The 17,162-nt window shown below is 46.1% G+C and overlaps 1 pseudogene; it reads right to left on the reverse strand.

Moving 5' to 3' along the window:
- Positions 1-14,726, reverse strand: part of LOC132573287 (rap1 GTPase-GDP dissociation stimulator 1-like) — a 68,029-nt pseudogene extending 53,303 nt beyond the window's left edge.
- Positions 14,727-17,162: the final 2,436 nt, after the last annotated feature.

The following is a 17,162-nucleotide window of genomic DNA, read 5'->3' on the forward strand; positions in this document are numbered from 1 at the left end:
TCAGTTTGGTGTAATGGTTAAGTGCGTGGACTCTTGTCTGGGAGAGCCGGGTTTGATTCCCCACTCCTCCACTTGCACCTGCTGGAATGGCCTTGGGTTAGCCAGAGCTCTCGCAGGAGTTGTCCTTGAAAGGGCAGCTGGTGTGAGAGTCAATTTGGTGTAATGGTTAAGTGTGTGGACTCTTATCTGGGAGAACTGGGTTTGATTCCCCACTCCTTCACTTGCAGCTGCTGGAATGGCCTTGGGTCAGCCAGAGCTCTCGCAGGAGTTGTCCTTGAAAGGGCAGCTGGTGTGAGAGTCAGTTTGGTGTAATGGTTAAGTGCGTGGACTCTTATCTGGGAGAACCGGGGTTGATTCCCCACTCCTCCACTTGCACCTGCTAGCATGGCCTTGGGTCAGTCATAGCTCTGGCAGAGGCTGGCCTTGAAACGGCAGCTGCTGTGAGAGCCCTCTCAGCCCCACCCACCTCACAGGGTGTCTGTTGTGGGGGGAGAAGACATAGGAGATTGTAAGCTGCTCTGAGTCTCTGGTTCAGGGAGAAGGGTGGGGTATAAAACTGCAATTCTTCTTCAATTCTTCTTCTTCAGTAGAAGTGCCTGTTCTCTGCAGGTTCCATCCCCAAATCTCCAGAAGTCTCCCAGTCTGGATCTGGCAACCCTATCCCCCTGGCCAGCAGGGACCTGGGAACCCTAGTATTTTGGGATTCGTACACTTGGTTCATCTGTGGTTCTGCACAGACCTCATTGTTGTCCCATGTGAACTGAAGGACATGGCTGCATGTTGTTTAACCCTCCCAAGATTCCTTTTTAATCAGAATCATAGAGCTTCATGGAGTTGAGCATCTTGAAGAGAAAAGGTCATGGGGTGAAATGAAAAGGTCCTTCAGTTCACTTGAAGAAGCATCACAGCGCCACTTCCAAGTCTCCACACATGTGGCCAAACCAGCTGTTCCAATTAAATGCTCACCTATGAGCAATGTTCCCTCTAAGCTGCAGAGCCCTGTGAGCAAAAATTCTACTTTGTGAGCTACTGGAATTAAACATTATGAGCTACTGCATAAATTATTGTGCTCTGGGGCCATTTTTCCTGAGCTGAGACAAAAAGGTGTGAGCTGGAGACTAAAAATCTGTGAGTTAGCTCACGCTAAATCAGCTTAGAGGGAACACTGCCTACGAGTGAAAACTGGGATTCTGTGTGCAGCTCCCCTATCAAATCTAGTTTAATTCAACCCCTTTCCGGATGACACTTTGCTGTGAATGTTACTGCCACTGTTACATGTAAGGTATTGACTTCTGGATATGGGGAAGATTAAAGGCAGATGCTTATATATCATTACATCTAAGTAGGTCTTTATATAATCTAGAGCATGAAAGTGGGTTGCAGCAATTGTAAGGCAGGGCTTTTTGGCCATTCTTTCTTTTTTTTTTTAAAGCGTTTTCTGCTGGAGGACTGTGAAGCACCTCAACTTTCCTTAGCCCTTGTGTGGTTTCATTCCCCCTTCAGCCTTTTTCCTGGGAGGTATAAAGACGAGGTGTTCTGTTTGGCTCCACCTCCTGCAGGAGCCATTTCTGGATTGGCTCCACCTCCTGTGGAAGCCATTTTGGGATGGTGCTCACCATCACCTCTCAAAATTCCAAATGTGCCCACGGGGTCAAAAAGGGTGGGGACGCCTGCTCTGGAACTTGAATAATGTCTTTTGGGAAGCAAATCATACTTCCTTTATGACAGCACCTTTAAAGATAAATAACTGTACCGAAGAAGTTGGGGAGAATAACGCCTTTGGACGGTAAGAGTCTTATTTTATACAGATTGTGACAAAATCCTAATGTGATGCACGTTATGATAGAGATGAGGGGACTGAGCCATTTAAAAGAAGATATCAGTAATACTTAACTGTCTTCAGCCAGAGCTTGAAGAACTCCATCGAGACTTTCGAGAATCTCATCTTCACCTTCGGTGTCCTCGCCACCCAGTCTGAGACGTTCGAGATGTAGACGGAGAGACTCTGTGAGAAGGCAAACATGTACATGCATGCTCAGGAATCTGCCTTATACCAGATAAGGCAGATAATTGGTTCACGTAGTTCCGTATTGTCTACTGACCTTCTTCAATGAAAAACAGATGTTCTGCCTCTGAGCCACTGAGGGGAACACTGTGTCCTTACATAGTTGGCTGCCCTTGAAAGAAAGATGCACTCAATGGAATAACGTATTTCCACGAACTGCCTATAGCTTATGAAAGTGCCCAGATGAGAGTGGCTTGGGACATGCCTGGGATACCCCGTGACAACTCCTGTAAGTTCTTACCCATTTGTCAAGAGTCAATCCATCTTGTTCCTCTTGCCATATGTATCCAACTAAATAAGAAAGTGCTTGCGCTAGTTATGCCGCTTTGATGTAGTTGTTGCTTATTGCTTATCTGGAGGGAGGATGGTATGTCTGGGAGCTGGCTAGCTGCTATGTAACCAAGGCCGCAAACAGGAGGAGATGCGACCCGAGAACTGATAACGACACCTGTGGTGATGAGAGCTTAATAGAAACCTCATGCAACCCCCCCCCCCGCTTTAGCTTGGCGCGCTTTGGCTTGAATTATAACGGTCAGGGCAAAGGTTTATAAGTTGGAGGAACTGGTGGGCTTGTTAGTTCTGACAACGTGTGTACATGCCCATGAAACTGGAATAAAGATCTTGAACTCTACTTGTCTTTTCTTTGGCTCTGGATCTGAAACTATTAAACAACTCGAGTGGATGCAAGAGATCAATTTATTGAGCGACTGACATGAGAGGCTAGACGAGCATTGCTAAAACTAACTTTGGTGGGCAAATGCCCCCTGCATATACCTTAAAGATGACCGTTGAAATTCAAGCGTTAGGCGCCAAAAAGTGTTCCCTCCCCCAAAGTTCTTTCTCAAGAGTCCCCTTGGATACAGGTGCAAGCTGATTTCTGTGAACTAGACTCCCCGACCTTGAAGTGCCTAGCACAGGGCGATAGTGGGTACATGATGGTTACAAGACAGTGCAATAGATAGCAGGCATAGCTGGGAGAGAAAGACGTTACTTAATGCCAGTGTTCCCTCTAAGATGAGCTAGTGTGAGCTAGCTCACAGTTTTTTAGCCTCCAGCTCACACATACTTTTGTCTTAGCTCAGGAAAAATGAACCCCAGAGCAAACTAATATATGCAATAGCTCACAACTTTAATGCCAGTAGCTCACAAAGTAGAATTTTGGCCCGCAAGATTCCACAGCTTAGAGGGAGAATTGGTTACTACAGGGCAAGAGAACTGTGCAGTGAACAATGGTTCATAGTACAAAGGTTATCGGTTACCAACTAGACCATGACAAGAGCACCTCTTGATTAGATCATGGCAAGAGCAAAAGAGACTTTTGGAGGTGAGACATGGGGAAAAGGATGTTTGTGATGCATTGGAATCACTTTTGGCTGGAATCCAGAAAAGCTATCACTGACACTCTAGGATTTCACACAATCTCTATGGTAAAAACGGTGGAATTCAGGAAGGTTCCTAGAGTGTCACAAACATTACTTTGGGTCATGGATAGATTGCTTGCTTTGTATTCAGAAGGTTCCTGATGGCATCTCCAGAGGCAATTACTTTCTCCGATGTGGCCAGAGTGGCATGATGAATATTTCCATCTGTCTGCTTTATTTGTTTTGGTTATTTTCCCATACTTTGTGAGGAAAAATATTAGAAAGTTTGTCAAATCTTAGAGTTCAGCAACATTCTCACAGAACAAGCCCAGAAGCAAGATTTTTTTTTGGGGGGGGGGGAAGTAAGAAAGAGAGAGCACAATAAAATTTAGAGGTTCCAGAGTTCCACTCCTGTGAGCTCCTGCCTGAAATGAGGCCTTCTTATACTCAGAGAACCCTTTCCACCCAAAAAACCCTAAACTCTGTATCCCTTTCACAACTGCCTGCTAAAAAAACTTCATGTCACAGCTCACAGTTACAAGGAAAAACATTTCAGCATGTTCTATTTGTTACCTAATGTTTGTAATTGTATTTTAATCCTATTTACAGAGACCTCTTTATTCAAGGGGAATTGTTCTACACTTGGCAAGATGTAGAATGAACAGGACCCTAGCTCTGTCATTAGACATACAATGTAATATCATTTTTAAAAGTCCAGGTGCTTTGTGATTTCCCCCGAGACTGGCTCAGTAGAATAACACCATATGCACTGTGACATTCAGAGTCCTTGAAACTCTTCCATCTGGTTAACATCTATTTCGTTACAGTATGACAACAGAAGGAGATGCGGGCAGGACTCAAATAAAAAATATTGTATTTCCATGAGGATAACTGAGGAAAGATTTATCAGTACGAAAACACGTCCAGAGATGCATATTTTAAATTACCAGCCTCGCTACCTCAGAGGTGACATTTATGGCTGTGAAATGTAGCTATTAAATCAGGGCCGGGATTTCGAAGAACTGAAGAGGAAGAAATTTTGTTGTCCTCTGGAGATGTGGGACTTTCCTCCCGCCAGACACAGTGATGGGTAGATGCCTCTTCGAAATTATTGAAGCGGATAATCATGTATTTCTTTCAACAGCTTCCCTTCCCCCCTCCGCCAAAAGTGTGGATAGTCCTGAAAAACTGAGGAAAGTGGGGGAAATGCCGGTCTTTGCCCATTTTCCCCTCCTAAAATAAAGTTCTCATTTCTACTGAGTGGAGTCTTTTTTTGGCTCGAAGGCCCCCGTCTACACAGCGAGCGCTTCTGAGAAAATCAGTCACCACAGGGAAGCCATTTTTTTTTTTTGTGCCGTCCTGAAAGAAGATGAAGATCACTGCTTGTTCAGAAGAACATTGAACAATGCGTCAGCAACATGGAACAACCATCCTCTTGGGATGAACGCATGGTGAACCCGGATCTGAGAGCACATGTTCCATTTCTCCACAACTGTGACTGAATGGTGAGATTTTAATGAGAACAGGTAGCCTGTAGGACTTTGAACTAGTTTCAAGTACTGTGGGAGTGGAAGGGCACATATATATATATATAGGTGAACAGGGGTGTGTGTGGGCGGGGGGACAGTTGACAGTTCTCTCGTAGCAGGCATAATGAGGCTAAATATATATTTCTGTAGCAATGATATCTTTACAGCGGCTTTCGCCAACAGTCAGGTGAAGCGGTTGTTTGGTTTACAAATACAGGACCGCTTAACTGAAGTTAGGGTGCTTCAGGTGAAAACCCCATCTCTGTCAGCACCTTCAGCCCAGAAATCAAGAGCAAGCAAGAGAGAGCTGCCACTTGAGCATCTCCAGAATGAATGGCTGTCAGTTGTAAAAAGGTAAAGGTAGTCCCCTGCAGTGTTCCCTCTGAGCTGAGTTAGTGTGAGCTAGCTCACAGATTTTTAGCCCCCCAGCTCACACATTTTTGTCTTAGCTCAGGAAGGAGGACCCCAGAGATTAATTTATGCTCACCACTTTAATACCAGTAGCTCACAGAGTAGAATTTTTGCTCACAAGACTCTGCAGCTTAGAGGGAACATTGGTCCCCTGTGCAAGCACTGGGCCGTTACCGACCCATGGGGTGACTTGGCAGACTTTTTACGGGGTGGTTTGCCATTGCCTTCCTCAGTCATCTACACTTTCCCCCCAGCAAGCTGGGGACTCATCTGACCGACCTTGGAAGGATGGAAGGCTGAGTCAACCTTGAGCTGGTGACCTGAACCCAGCTTCTGCCGGGATCGAACTCAGGTCGTGAGTAGAGCTTGGACTGCAGTACTGCAGCTTACCGCTCTGTGCCACGGAGCTACCTCTGTCAATTGTAGCTTGCTGTTAATTAAGGTTTGGATTTCAGGCAAAGGGGCAGGGCTTTTTTTGAACAGGAACATACAGGAATGCAGTTCCAGCTGGCTTGGCACCAGGGGTGTGGCCTAATATGCAAATGAGTTCCTGATGGGCCTTTTCTACAATGTGTGAAACAATGATGTAAGGAGGGTGGTCCAATATGCAAATGAGTTCCTGCTTGGCTTTTTCTACAAAAAAGCCCCGTGCGAAACAATGGTGATGTAAGGGGTGTGGTCTAATATGCAAATGAGTTCCTGCTGGGTCTTTTCTACTAAAAAGGCCCTGCAAAGGGGGATTTACTTTCCTAAGGAATCTGCCAGAATTTGTTGCAATTAGAAAAAGGGGCACATTGCTGCCACTCTTACAACTTAAAACTGGTTGCCAATGACGGAATTCTTAGCCAATCAGTCATTTGTGCTGATGTCATTAAAATTTAAATGCGCTGCATGTACAGGGCGCATGCTGGCTAGCGAGCATTCTAAATGGCCATTCAAGATTATGTCTCGACAGTAATTATAAAATATCATCAAAGGTAAGCTTTTGTTTCTGTGAAGCAGTTAAGGATATGTGCAAGATGGCAGATGGACAAACCAGGTCAGCATGCCCAGAGACTTAGTAAGGGCAGCAGGACAGGTATGGTGGCACGCTTTCAGGTTCTCAGTGGCCCCATGCCTGTGGCCTAATACAGTAAAACCCTTAAATCCTTGTTACAAGCAGACCTGTGTGTATGCTGGGATGTTGCAGAGCCTTTGTGGTGAAAGGGGAATTCCTGCTAAAGTCTTCAAAGCCAGAGAAGCTGCCTTCTATTGGATGAGGCCCTGCTGGTGGACCTCCTGATGGCATCTGATTTTTGGCTACTATGTGACACAGGGTGTTGGACTAGATCAGAGGTGGCCAAACTGTGGCTCTTTCACACATATTGTGTGGCTCTTGAAGCCCCCACTGCCCTGTTGGCCAGCTTAGAGAAGGCATTTGTCTCTATAATTCACTTCTCCAAGGCAAGCTAGCTGGCAGCTTGGAGAATGCATTTAAAGTTCAAGTTGCCTTCTTTCCACCCCTCCCTCCCTCCTATTTGCTTTCCTCCCTCCCTGTCTTGCAGCTCTCAGACATCTAATGTTCATGTCTTGCGGCTCTCAGACATCTGACGTTTATTCTATGTGACTCTTAAGTTAAGCAAGTTTGGCCACCCCTGGACTAGATGGACCCCTGGCCTGAGCCAATATGGCTTCTCTTATGTTCTTAGACCGTTGGTCCAACATGTTCTGTTTTTTTTAACTTATAATTTTTATTTTTCCTAGTCCATCATGTTCAGTATGGTCTACTCTTATGAGCAGCAATGACTCTTCAGTATCTTAGGTCCCTCAACACCTACCACCTGAGCCAGTCTGGTATAGTGGTTAAATGTCCCAGGTTCCCTCTAAGCTGCAGAGTCTTGTGAGCAAAAATTCTGTTTTGTGAGCTACTGGCATTAAAGTTGTGAGCTACTGCATAAATTATTGTGCTCTGGGGTCATCCTTCCTGAGCTAAGACAAAAATGTGTGAGTTGGAGGCTAAAAATCTGTGAGCTAGCTCACGCTATCTCAGCTTAAAGGGAACACTGATGTGGACTCTAATTTGGGAGAACTGGGCTTGATTCCCCACTTCTGCACATGCACCTGCTGATGTGACCTTGGGTCACAGTTCTTGAAAGAGCTGTTTCACTCCAGAGCAATTCTCTCAGAGCTCTCTCAGCCCCACCTATCTCATAGGCTGTCTGTTGTGGGGAGAGGAAGGAAAAAGAGATTGTAAACTGCTCTGCGACTCCGAGTGAAGGGCAGGGTATTGATCCAATCTCTTCTTCTTCATCATCATCTAATGTTTTGATGGAAGACGATGGGATTTGACCTGGGGTCTCCTGCACAGGGAGCAGATGTTCTACTGCTAATCCACAGCTTCTCCTCTTCACTAACAAACTGACCCAGACCCATAAGAAGACCTAGTTGTTCAGGCATGCAACTAGATCTGAACTCTTAGCCAGGTTGTGACAATCTATATCAGGGGTGTGTGGCCTAATATGCAAAGCAGTTCTTGCTACAGAAAAAGCCCTGGAAAGAACAAATTATTTCAACTACATAAACTAAGAGTTTAGTCTGAGTCACAGTAGCTCCGGTCACAAGTTGTACTGAACACATGTTTAATCTGTGTACAATCTCCACTTGACTTTTCTTTAGTCATTTTCTTGTTCAGTTGCGCAGTCAAGTACAACTCTTTGCAACTCCATGGACCGTCACGCCAGGCCCTCCTGTCTTCCACCATCCTCTGAAGTCTGCTCAAATTCGTGTTTGTTACATCAGTAACGCTGTCCAGCCGTCTCATCTTTTGCCATCCTCTTCTTCTTTTGCCTCTGTCTTTCACAGCATTGGGATTTTCTCTAGGGAGTGCTCTCTTCTCATTTGGTGGCCAAAGGACTTGAGCTTCAGCTTCAGCATCTGACCTTCCAGGGAACAGTCAGGGTTGAATTCCCTTAGGACTGACTGGTTTGATCTTTTTGCAGTCCGAGGGACTCTCAAGAATCTTTAGTCATACACCGAGTAATTTTCATGTTACAGTCAATGCATGGACAACTGAATGTGTGATTGGACGTTGGACAAGTCATCCTCACCTATCCTAACCTACCCCACAGGTTTGTTGTGAAGGCAGAAATGAGACTGCCCCACAGAAACCTCCCTGAATTTCTTCAGGAAAAGATGAGGGCAGTTTACAAATATGAATCATGAGAAAGGACTGGGGAAAATGGAGGTGGGAGAGAAGGTGGGAATTGCCAGTGAGCGGGACAGAAAGGGGGGAGATAGAAGGAAATTAAAATTTTAAATGCTAAATATTTGATCTGCAGTGATGAAGCAACACTGGACAAATTGGAATAAATGGTGTTTTGCCCTTGAGCTGGATTTATAAGATCCACTCTGAGATCCTGCATTTTGGTGTAGGGGTTAAGTGTGTAGACTCTTATCTGGGAGAACTGGGTTTGATTCCCCACTCCTCCACTTGCACCTGCTGGAATAGCCTTGGGTCAGCCATAGCTCTCGTAGGAGTTGTCCTTGAAAGGGCAGCTGCTGCAAGAGCTCTCTCAGCCCCACCCACCTCACAGGGTGTCTGTTGTGGGGGAAGAAAATATAGGCGATTGTAAGGCACTCTGAGTCTCTGATTCAGAGAGAAGGGCGGGGTATAAACCGGCAATCTTCTTCTTTGTTTGGTGTAGGAGAGCCAGTATGGTGTAGTGGTTAAGTATGTGGACTCTTATCTGGGAGAACTGGGTTGGATTCCCCACTCCTCCACTTGCAGCTGCTGGAATGGCCTTGGGTCAGAAGAAGATGAAGAAGATATTGCATTTATATCCTGCCCTCCACTCCAAAAAGTCTCAGAGCGGCTCACAATCTCCTTTACCTTCCTCCCCCACAAAAGACACCCTGTGAGGTGGGTGGGGCTGAGAGGGCTCTCACAGCAGCTGCCCTTTCAAGGACAACCTCTGCCAGAGCTATGGCTGACCCAAAGCTATGCTAGCAGGTGCAAGTGGAGGAGTGGGGAATCAAGCCCAGTTCTCCCAGATAAGAGTCTGTACACTTAACCACTACACCAAACTGGCTCTCCATAGCCATAGCTCTGGCAGAGGTTGTCCTTGAAATGGCATAAGAAAATAAGAACATAATAGAAGCCATGTTGGATCAGACCAATGGCCCATCCAGTCCAACACTCTGTATCACACAGTGGCCAAATATTTATATATATATATATACACACACACACATATATACACACATATATACACACTGTGGCTAATAGCCACTGATGGACCTCTGCTCCATATTTTTAGCTAACCCCCTCTTGAAGCTGGCTATGCTTGTAGCCGCCGCCACCTCTTGTGGCAGTGAATTCCACATGTTAATCACCCCGCAGTCGACGTTTCTCCAAGCTAAAGAGCCCCAAGCGTTTCAACCTTTCTTCATAGGGAAAGTGTTCCAAACCTGTAATCATTCTAGTTGCCTTTTTCTGCACTTTCCCCAATGCTATAATATCCTTTTTGAGGTGAATTGCACACAGTATTTCAAATGAGACCGCACCATCGATTTATACAGGGGCATTATGATACTGGCTGATTTGTTTTCAATTCTCTTCCTAATAATATCCAGCATGGTGTTGGCCTTTTTTATTGCAATCGCACACTGTCTTGACATTTTCAGTGAGTTATCTACCACGACCCCAAGATCTCTCTCTCGGTCAGTCTCTGCCAGTTCACACCCCATCAACTTGTATTTGCAGCTGGGATTCTTGGCCCCAATGTGCATTACTTTGCACTTGGCCACATTGAACCGCATCTGCCACGTTGACACCCACTCACCCAGGCTCAACAGATCCCTTTGGAGTTCCTCACAATCCTCTCTGGTTCTTACCACCCTGAACAATTTAGTGTCATCCGCAAACTTGGCCACTTCACTGCTTACTCTCAACTCCAAATCATTTATGAACAAGTTAAAGAGCATGGTTCCCAGTACTGAGCCCTGCGGCACTCCACTGCTTACCGTCCAGCTGCTGTGAGAGCCCTCTCAGCCCCACCCACCTCACAGGGTGTCTGTTGTGGGGGAGGAAGATAAAGGAGATTGTGAGCCGCCCTGAGATTTGGGGTGGAGGGCAGAATATAAATCCAATTTCTTCTCCTCCTCCTCCTCACCTGATCCTGTTTGTAAGAAACACTGAAGTGTTTTCTGACAAGGATCAACCTGATCTGAATTAATTTTCCAGAGGATATTGACAAAGCGCCTTGGGTGTCTCAGACACTACTGAATCACGTTAGTTCCTTGTTCACAATATTGGCAGATGTCAGTCTAGATGCTTAGCTACGGCAGTTCAACAGAGTATTGTGAAGTCAGTTATGAAGCGAAGCGATTGCAAAGTCAGCAGCTGCATGTTGATCTAGCCAAACTTTGGTCTCAGCACCCTTCCCTGCACAATTATCATAGTACCAAATGAATGTCTGAAAGGAGACAGAGGGATATATGGTGAATCCCTGCCAAACTGGTACTTGAGCAGGGTTAAGAACATAAGAGACGCCATGTTGGATCAAGCCAATGGTCCATCCAGTCCAGCACTCTGTGTCACACCCAAGTGCCATCAAGAGGTCCACCGGTGGGGCTAAAAGCCCTGCCACTGTGCCCCCCCCACAAGCACAAGAATACAGAGCATCACTGTAACAGACAGAGAGTTCCAACAATAAGCTGTGGCTAATAGCCACTGATGGACCTTTGCTCCATATGCTTATCCATTCACCTCTTGAAGCTGGCTATGCTTGTAGCCGCCACCTCCTGGGGCTGTGAATTCCACATATTAATCACCCTTTGGGTGAAGAAGTACTTCCTTTTGTCAGTTCTAACTCGACTGCTCAGCAATTTCATTGAATGCCCACGAGTTCTTGTATTGTGAGAAAGGGAGAAAATTACTTCTTTCTCTATCTTCTCCATCCCATGCATCATCTTGTAAACCTCTATCATGTCACCCCGCAGTCGACGTTTCTCCAAGCTAAAGAGCCCCAAGCGCTTTCTTCATAGGGAAAGTGCTCCAGCCCTTTAATCAATCTAGTTGCCCTTTTCTGCACTTTCTCCAGTGCTATAAAATCTTTTTGAGGTGCAGTGACCAGAATTGCATACAGTATTCCAAATGGGACCGCACCATCGATTTATACAGGGGCATGATGATACTGGCTGATTTGTTTTCAATTCCCTTCCTAATAATTCCCAGCATGGCGTTGGCCTTTTTTATTGCAATCGCACACTGTCTTGACATTTTCGGTGAGTTCTCTACCACGACCCCAAGATCTCTCTCTTGGTCACTCTCTGCCAACCTCCAGGTGGTGGCAGACATCCAAAGCTGCACTGCCATATATCCAAAGGTCTAAAACGTGCTTCGTAAAGCTATAGACATTACAGTCCTGTGCAGTGTTCCCTCTAAGTTGAGTTAGTGTGAGCTAACGCACAGTTTTTTAGCCTCTGGCTCACACATTTTTGTCTTAGCTCAGGAAAAATGGCCCCAGAGCAAGCTCATTTATGCAGTAGCTCACAACTTTCATGCCAGTAGCTCACAAAGTGGAATTTTTGCTCGCAAGATTCCACAGCTTAGAGGCATTATTGGACCTGTGGTACTTTTAAGAAGAAGACATTGGATTTATATTGGACCTGTGGTACTTTTAAGAAGAAGACATTGGATTTATATCCCGCCCTCCACTCCGAATCTCAGAGTGGCTCACAATCTCCTTTACCTTCCTCCCCCACAACAAACACCCTGCGAGGTGAGTGGGGCTGAGAGACCTCTCCCAGATGCTGCCCTTTCAAGGTCAACTCTGCGAGAGCTATGGCAGACTCAAGGCCATTCCAGCTGCTGCAAGCGGATGAGTGGGGAATCAAACCCGGTTCTCCCATATAAGAGTCTGCACACTTAACCACTGCACCAAACTGGCCAACAAAGTTTAATTCTGTGTATAGAAGAAGTGCACAAATACACAAAAGAATTAAAATCTGGGTTGTCTGGATACTTAACACAGTTCGGTGGATAATTAAGACGAAGCCCGTTTGGAATGGCTGAAGTTTTTACATCTAGCCACAGCAAGTTGTTTCTTGCCAGCCGTGTGGGAGCCGCTCTGTTCACTGGCCCGAAATTGAGTGCTGCACCAGCTGACAGCAGAGGCCGTTAATCTCTGCTCCTGAGTCATCAACACAGAGCTGCCTACAAAAATATTAGCTGACAGCTCTGCATTCATGTCTTCTCACACAGTCCCCCCGTATGCTTCTCAGGCTTATTGAAATGCAACAGATTGCTTTGTAATTTGAGTTTACGAGACACAGCGAATGCTGTCATTGCTGGAGATTACAGCCGAGATTATCGTGAGGAGCAGTCCAGATTGCTGTTTCCTTGGAATAATGGGTTTAAAGGAGGGGTGTGTACACCTGTCAATCAGACAAGATCTGTTGTCAATCAGAAGCATTGTTTCCTTAACATATGGCCTTATCATACGTATGCTTACACAGAAGATAGTTCAACGGGACTGACCGTCCGATAAGAGTACATCAGATAGTAGCCATGTAGAAGAAGAAGAAGATATTGGATCTATATCCTGCCCTATACTCTGAATCTCAGAGCGGTCACAATCTTCTTTTCCTCCCCCCCCCCTTACCTCAACAGACACCCTGTGAGGTAGGTGGTCTGAGAGAGCTCTCCTACGAGAGTGATGGCTGACCCAAGGCCATTGCAGCAGGTGCAAGTGGATGAGTTGGGAATCATATTCGGTTCTCCCAGAGGTTTAATGCCATTGCATTTGACATGTTGGCTTCCACTTTGGCAAGCGGTTCTCCCAGATAAGAGTCTGCACACTCAACTAACACTTAACTAACACTTAACCACTACTCCAAACTGGTTCTCTAGAGAGAAAACGATGAGCCAAGCAGCTCAACGGGACTGCATTCAAAGTGATCCTTTATCCTAGCGGAACCGAGTCAGTCCCAGAAATGATATGTAAATAAGTGGCATAAATAAAGCAAAGAGGTTTAATGTCATTTCATTTGACAGTTTGGCTTCCACTCTGGCAAGCGACAGAGTCAGATCACAAACCCACAGGTTGCTAAGATGACAGTCGTAAGAAGGGGTTAGAGAACACCCGGGGAGTTGACGTCAGCACGAGAGGTTTAAGAAGGAATTAACAGCCCAGGTTAAGCGTTATCCTCCCAAGCTGAGGCTGGGGGTACTCTGGTCTTTATGTCTCTGAGTCCTCTCCTGCTTCGCTCTCCAGGATGGGATTAATTTACCAGCAGACGTTTCCCCCCCCCCCCTCCTCCGAGAGGTTGTGATAATCTAAATGAAGATGCCACACTCCAGGTAGTCCTGGCTTTTAAAAGCACGCTCGCTGAGCTATGACTTCTGAAATAGGTACAACGGTCTGTGGTTGTCCCCCTAACGGCACTAGATGTGTCATTGAGGGCATTGGCCCCCCTGATACATAGGGGAGATCTTGGTTAAGGTAATTAGATTGATTAGCCAGTTTGCTGTTTTTGAAGGCGTCTCTAACAGAAGTGCCAGCTCGAATGGGCAGATTAATCCCTGGATGCTTAACCGGTGGGGCCGCAAGTTGACAGCGCACTTTTGAGAGCCATTCGGTTCTCGTGTGGCGCTGTCAACAGAGCTGGAAGAAAATACGTTAAAGGCTTCTCCTTTCACCAACGTGTGGTGACTTTCAATTTAATTTACCTCACAGGTTGTTCTGTTTCTCGGCAAGGTACCTTCAGGCAACTTCAGATAATGTGCACAATTAAAAAAAAAACTTTAACGGATCAATCATCCATCCCCTGACCAATCAATCAGTTAATAATTTTTGCTTAATTGATGGCAGTCCTGATATATGAAACTATCAGGCTGTATATCGATTTGTTGATATATCTTAAAGCGAATGGGTTTTCTTTAACACACACACACACGAGGCACAGACACTGTAATAATTTTTTTTGCAGCTCCTACAGAATGAAGAAAAATTATCTGACACACATGAAATACCAATTCGCTTTCTAAATTTAGCAGAATCGCTACTCACCCATGGCTGCCGCAGCTTTCCAGTCTGGGGATAATAAGGAGCGCACAGTCTGTGAGGCTCTCTGCTTTACAGCCCGCAAGCTGTGAGTAAGGAGAATACTTGATAGCTCTCCGGCAGGCAGGCAGCCCGGAGCATCTCTTCTTTCCCTCTTTTCCTGACCCGTTAATGCTGCTTAATTACTTAATCCTCAGCTCTGCTGGTGTGTCCAGTTTAGATGTCATTAAGGGGGGGGGAAATTAAAGGGAAACAGAGTCGTAATTATCATGCCAAACAACCAACCCTCCCCAACGCGGGGAAGCTTCACAGCAATTTTGATGGGATTTATTTGCCGAAGTTCTCATCGGAGGAGATGTCGGATCTCGCAGGGGTGACTTCTGAGCATCAAAGGGGCCCTATGCATGGGATTCCACCCAGTTTGAGCTGACCTTGGCTTGATCCTAAGATGGGGTTTAACGCAGGACCCGTTCGGCGTGAAAGGGATCTAGGTCAAGCTCGGCCCATTAGCAACAGCATGCTGTCTGCCTGAATTTTCCCTTCTGCTTGGCACACCAGGTCGGAAGCTCAGCCAGCTTTCAGTAGAATTGGATCCAGTTCATATTAAAATATATCACAAAGGATTGGTTTAAAAGTAAGATTCGGCAAGCTTCCTCTCACTGACATCACAGTAAAGAAGAAGATATTGGATTTATATCCAGCCCTCCACTCAGTCTCAGAGCGGCTCACAATCTTCATTACTTTCCTCCCCCACAACAGACACCCTGTGAGGTGGGTGGGGCTGAGAGAGCTCTCCCAGAAGCTGCCCTTTCAAGTACAGCTCTGCAAGAGCTATGGCTGACCCAAGGCCATTCCAGCAGCTGCCAGAGGACGAGTGGGGAATCAAACCTGGTTCTCTCAATTAAGAGTCTGCGCACTTCACTACTATACCGAAGTTGAGAAGGCACTAGCAGGAAGTGTAAGATGAAAACCCCCAGCGTACAGATTTTTTGGTATCCAGGAATTACTGAGCACTGACATTAAGAGAGCCAGTTTGGTGTAGTGGTTAAGTGTGTAGACTCTTATCTGGGAGAACCGGGTTTGATTCCCCACTCCTCCACTTGCAGCTGCTGGAATGGGCTTGAGTTAGCCATAGCTCTCACAGGAGTTGCCCTTGAAAGGGCAGCTGCTGTGAGAGCCCTCTCAGCCCCACCCACCTCACAGGGTGTCTGTTGTGGGGGGAGAAGATAGAGGAGATTGTAAGTCGCTCTGAGTCTCTGATTCAGAGAGAAGGGCGGGATGTAAATCTGCAGTCTTCTTCTTCTTTCCAGTCTTAATAAAAGGTACCCCTCGTTTTCACCTGGGGATTCCACTGAAGCATTTTGGTCCCTGCATCACTCTGGAGAGTTTCAGATGGAGGGAACTGCGGATGTGATCTTGATCGCACTGCTAAGCCTCCACACCAGATGGCCAGAGGATGGTACTGCAGCTGCCAGTCTGGTGTTGATCGGGTGGCCCAAGACAAAAGTAGGATCTAGGCTTGCAAATTGCACGGTTTCAGTGGGTAAACTTCTGCCTGAGGCCCTCATTCCCCCCTCACTGACTTAATGAAGAGATAGGGGGAGATGGGGCTCCAAGAGACGTTGTCCAGTGTTTTGATACCACTTCCAGGTGAAAACTGGATGTGATCTCACCACACCGAGACACTGTCTAGGAATTCACATGAGCTCTATAGTATTGACCATAGAAACAAGGAGCCTCGAGTGTTGGTTCCAGAAGCGATGGCAACACATCACACACTACAACGGTCTCCGTTTCCTGCCCCCAAAAGCTCCCAGAGGTGCGAGGAGAAGGCAAGTCAGCCCGAATATTTATGTATCAATTCAAAACATTTCTTACGGAGCTCAAGGTGGCTGACAATATAAATAGAATGCAAAAAATAGAGCACAACCCAAAATGTAAAACTACAATTTAGGACTGCTTTATTCAAATGCAGTTCTAAATAAAAATGTCTTCAGCTGTCTCCTGAAGATCGAAAGAGAGGGGGCCAGGCACACCTCCCTGGGAAGGTTGTTCCATAAGGTTGTTCAGTCGGGCTGCCACTGAAAAGGCCCTCTCTTGGGTACCCACCAGTCAAGCTTTGAAGAAGAAGAGGAAGAGGAAGAAGAAGGTATTGGATTTATATCCTGCCCTTCACTCTGAATCTCAGCGTCTCTGAGCAGCTCACAATCTCCTTTCCCTTCCCCTCCCCACGGCAGACACTCTGTGAAGCAGGTGGGGCTGAGCTCTCACAAAAGCTGCCCTTACAAGGACAGCTCTGCAAGAGCTGTGGCTGACCCAATCCTTCAAATACCTGAGAAGACAATCCTTCAAATACCTGAGTCCCAATACATGTCAGGCTTTAGTGAGGATCCCATTTGACCTTATTTCTATTTATTTACCTGTATTATTCTCACTGTGTACATGCTGTCTTTCGACAAAAGCAAGCAAACAACAAAACTCCGGAGTCCGGCCTGGTTTCTCCATCTGAGCCATGTGTAGCTGCTTGTCTCTGCTGACAAAGAGCTTGTCTCTGGCTCATCTGTCCTGACTTTCAAGTGGAAATATATATATTTTTAAATGTTCACTGTTCTCACAGGAGAACATATTTAGCTGTGCTGTAAACATTTCTAAGTGGTTTGGAGAGTAAGTGGGTGAACCAACAGTAGCAGTATTGGATGCGCTGGGGAGTTTGCCATGAGACATGCCCATTTAGAATCCGCAAAGCAGAGGT

This window comes from Heteronotia binoei, chromosome 6, assembly GCF_032191835.1.
Source record: "Heteronotia binoei isolate CCM8104 ecotype False Entrance Well chromosome 6, APGP_CSIRO_Hbin_v1, whole genome shotgun sequence".
NCBI lineage: Eukaryota > Metazoa > Chordata > Lepidosauria > Squamata > Gekkonidae > Heteronotia > Heteronotia binoei.